Here is a 4,912-nt window from a genome sequence, read left to right as displayed (position 1 = left end):
GCCCCCCCAAACTAAAATAGAAAGATGCAAGCAAGTAGAAAATGTGCTCAGGATGAACGTGCCCAGAAATCTAGCTCCCTTCTAAATCCATGAGAGCAAGAACAGTATGTTAAAGACTACAATGGTGCATAGTTTTTGAAAGAGTGAATTGTACCCTTGGCAGAGCTAATTGCACCAACTTTTGCTTGCCTTATTTCTATTAAAAGCTACAAGGCTCTAAGCAAGAAGAGGTTGCTGTCTGTCATAACTAAACAATATGAACGTTTGTGAGGAAAAAGACAACTGGCCAGAAATGGCATTCACACACTTTAAAAGGCCGTGAACCCTGTATCATTATGATGCATTGGAGGAAGGATACCTTAATTTTCTCTTTAGATTGGCATACACAAAATGGCAAAGGTGCAGGCAGACATCTTAGACTGCAAAAAAGGTGTTTCTTTTCTTAAACTCCTGGTGATGTACAGAGCACAGGCTTGATATTTTAAATGAATTTATGACTTAGCTCCATGACAGGATCCAGAGATCATAAGCCTATAGATTTGCAGCTGTAATTTCTAGTGGCTAAACTCCATTCAGAGAAAGTTAAAATACATTAGACTGTTTCGTAATATCATTTGTAGGAAAGTGGTGAAGGCACCACTGGCTTTCTATCAGCTCATAAAATGCAAAATCAGTGCACGATAGAGCTGTAACAGTGAATGACTTGAGATGCCTATTTTGGCAAAATGTCACCTGCATTATGATAAAGTGATTCTCCCCTCCCCTAAGCATTTCCTGAAATCCATGAAAAGCTGTCTTAGAAAACCAGCTGAACCAAATCACTTCAAAGAAGGCCCAGAGTCTTTCACAGAAATATACTCTATCATAATAGATCTACAGTGCTTACAGTAACTGTAAGCAGTAAATGAAGTAATCTTTAGAGTTTGGAAGATAAAAGATCTCTCTGTCTACTGTAATTCACATTCCTTTTAAAGCTAAAGCCACTTCTAGAAAACACTGAGTGTATATGTGTTATATAGTGTTCCTTACTGAATAGTTTAATATTTACTCTACAAAATCAGCTCTTACATCATTGGTGTTTCTTTGGAATAGACAAGTTTCCTCCTCAAATATCACTCACAGTGCATTGGATGTTGTGAAAAAGAGAAAAAGAACGAACATACAGGCAGTATCATGTAACCCTTTACTGTGCTGCTTTCCTAAAAATGTTCTTTGGAGCGGTCCTGCCTAGCAGTCTCCCATTCCCTTGCCAGCCATCCCTGGGCTGAGATTAGCAGACAGCATTTCTGCTTAATTTAATGCTGGACTGACTTAGTTGCCGAATGATGCATTTTCCCACAGCAGATATAAGAGCAGAGCAAAGCAACTGCCTGAATGTGAATAACTTTAAGAAGTTAATTTGGGAAAAAAAAAAAGTCTGCCAAAATAGTTTGCTGTCAGCAGAGATTGTTATCCCTTTCCTTGTCCTCTTTTAACCCTTCAGGCCCCAAACTAATGACTTGCCTTGCTATATAAGTAAGTGCCTACATGACAGCACTAGTGGTAGAACAAGCAAAGCATAGCTTAGAAGGTTCTCCACTACCCTTGATAAAAACAAACCAGACTAGACCTGGATAGACAGTAAGGGGCTTCCCACTGAGAGGCATGGAATGAAAAGCTTTAGTGACGGAGCCCATGTAGTTTTCTTCCTGTCAGAAACAAATGTGCTTTCTTTCTCCCTTTATTGCTTTAGAGTAAGTAAGTTTAGTAGAAATTATCTGTATCCTCCCACATGAAATGCCCAAATCCTTCATTTTGTCTTTACTATGAAACACAAATGTGGAATAGCTCAGAAAAAAATATAATCAAAACTATAAATAAGGACAAGAAGGTCAGAATTGTATGAAAGGTCTCTTAAGGAAAGAGGAGACAAAGTGAGCTTGTATTTTTAAACTATGTATCTTTTCACCTGCCTTATTTCCAGCACGCCTTCCTTTCCTTCTCCCTTTCCTTCTCCCTTTCTCTCTCTCTCCCCCCAGCGTACAATACAGTGGCCAAGCAGATCCTTTCTAGCAGGTATACATAGGTTGCTCCAAAAAACTAAGAAATCCTAACCAGAGTTTGTGTGTTCACAATGTCACTCTTGAGTTGTCCTCTTTAAGAGCTAATGAAGGGCTCTCTAAAATGCCTGCTTACCTGTGTGCACTGATTTAAGGACTTTGTCACATCTAAGGGGCATTGTAGGAGTCTCCTGAAGATTTCTGTAGTAATTCCAGCTGTCAAATCTGTCATCCTCTGTTTAATAAAGTACCAGCAAGGTCAAATAGGGAATTTGCTGTATTTTCCACCTAAAGCAAAGGAAACACCTAACAGTGAGTGATTTTAATCCTCCCTGCTAAGCAGTATGGGAAGAGTGGTGTTTCCAGTCCCTCCCCCTCTTGCCCAGCTCTTTCCCCTGACCTTTTCACTCCTGGCTGTGGCTGGAAAGTGAAGTAAACAGTCAATTTGGTAAAGGACTACGGAAGAATTTGAGCCATGCTCAGGAGCAGAGCAAAGACGCGTTTTCTGAAGAGACTGCAATATTTACAGTTAGTGGGGAAGGGTCAGCTTTGTCACCTGTGAGGACCCTGGGGGTTTCTGTGCCACAGAGCAGAGGGGCTGGAACTGTGCAGCAGGGTCTTGCTGGGACATCCCCCCAGCCCTGCACCAGTGCATGCTCCTGTGACTGTACAGGCAGCAAGACAGAGGCTTCTTTGCTTTTTAAAGACTGAAACACATTTGCTTTCAGAGTAGGTTAGTTTACATACCATGCTGCAGCTGTAAAACACTTGCTAATGAACAGAGCTAATTAATAGAACTGTAGGTGTTCAGAGAACCTGGTTAATTTAGCTGTGAAGAGTTATTGAATGCTCAGTTAGGAGCCTCTTGAATGACAAGCATAACCTTAGCCACTGCGAAGCTGTGGTCACACTAATTCTGTGGTGATTGAAGTCATTTACAAGAAGTGAGGCTTCAGCTGCAGTCAGCACTGATGCTATTTTCAACAGTCAAGAAAAAAGCGTCCCCTAGGGCAACACGCTGACCGTATCTAGCCATCAATACTCTTCACCCAGTTTGTATTTAATCCTCTATTGAACAGTGTATCCACCTCCTGAACCTTCTCTTTCAGATTCAGTGTCAGTGCTTTCTGTTGTCGCGGGCGGTCATTCAGTCCCTGGCTCTCCTTCCACCCCTCCATTCATGGTGCTGACAGCTGTGTGAGCAATGCATTTATTCATTAATTCCAGCTTTGAGACAAAGGGTGTGTAACAGTGACTTAATTTGGACTCTACATTGCTTTCTGTGCAGTCAAAGTATAAGCTAACAACTGCATGTGCAGTAGGTTTCCAGGTTGTTTCTCCCAATTGCAAAGTGCCGTTGAAGACTTTTCATTGCCACTGACTTGTCTGCTGTCATACTTCTGCACAGTACTCTGATCCTGTCACTGTATCTGACTTTTTTCCTTCACAGCAGTTTCCCAACATAGCAGACAAATTTGCTACACCTGGATCCAATTTGTTCTTTATGTCACCATGGAATAACAGAAACACAAGCCAGCAGGGGGTATAAAGCAAGCCCAACTTCTCCCACCCATCCCAACATGTAACCACTGCTCAACTACAGCAAAGCAGCAAAGGCCAGACTCAGAATATAAACTCCTGACAGATGGGTGAGTTAGTCACACACCAAAAGTATTTCCCCTCTGTCTGGACCTCAGTGACATGCTTTGGATGTGGTTATTGAAAACAAGAATGATAGAGATGACGCTTGTGCATAGCAAAGCAATTGCCCTACAGTCTGCAGGTATGAGAAGAGCAGATATTGTGAGGATGGAATAGCAGCCGAACAATAAAGCAACACAAGCCACGTTTAGCTCAGCTTCCTTCATTCTGCTCCTCTCGATAATATTAGCAAGGCAAGTAGGATCACCTTTCTGTTGTCATTTTAATCTTCCTCCGTTAAGAAAAAAAAGGAGGGTAATTGAAGTAGGTGACCCCCTTCTGAGGGGTACAGAGGGCCCAATATGCCGACTGGACCCAACCCACAGGGAAGGCTGCTGCCTCCCTGGGGCCCGGGTGAGAGATGTCACCAGGAAACTCCCTGGTCTGGTGTGGCCCACCGATTACTACCCGCTGTTGGTCCTACAGGTTGGCAACGACGAGGTTGTGCTAAGAAGCCCAAAAGCGATTGAAAGGGACTTCAGAGCGCTGGGGCGACTGGTCGATGGAGCAGGAGCACAGGTAGTGTTTTCGTCAATCCCTTCAGTGGCAGGGAGGAATGCTGAAAGGAACAGGAAAGCACACCTGGTTAACATGTGGCTCAGGGGCTGGTGCCGTCGGCAGAATTTTGGTTTTTTTGACCATGGGGTGGTTTACACAGCACTGGGCCTCCTGGCAGCAGATGGAGTGCAACTGTCTCCAAGGGGGAAAAGGATTCTTGCTTACGAGTCGGCGGGCCTCATCGAGAGGGCTTTAAACTGGATTCGAAGGGGAAAGGGGGTAAAACCAAGCTCACTAGAGATGAGCCTAGGGGTGGCATGCTGGTGTTGGGGGTGAAATCGATAGCTCAGCTCCAGTTTGTCTACACTAATGTACGTACGCAGCATGGGCAGCAAACAGGAGGAGCTGGAAGCCATTTGCAGCAGGACAGCTACGACTTAGTCACCATCACAGAAACATGGTGGGATGACTCTCATGGCTGGAGTGCTGCACCAGATGGCTATAAGCTCTTCAGAAGGGATAGGCGTGGAAGGAGAGGCGGTGGGGTGGCTCTGTATGTTCGGGAGTGTTTTGATTGTATAGCAATCAACTATGGTGACGACCAAGTCAGTGCTTATGGGTAAGGATAGGGGGGAAGGCCAGCGAGGCAGATACCCTACTGGGAGTCTGTTATA

The sequence above is a fragment of the Phaethon lepturus genome, unplaced genomic scaffold (genome assembly GCF_000687285.1).
Source record: "Phaethon lepturus isolate BGI_N335 unplaced genomic scaffold, ASM68728v1 scaffold16569, whole genome shotgun sequence".
NCBI lineage: Eukaryota > Metazoa > Chordata > Aves > Phaethontiformes > Phaethontidae > Phaethon > Phaethon lepturus.
The sequence above is the reverse complement of the archived record's forward strand: the minus strand, read 5'-3'. Positions refer to the sequence as shown.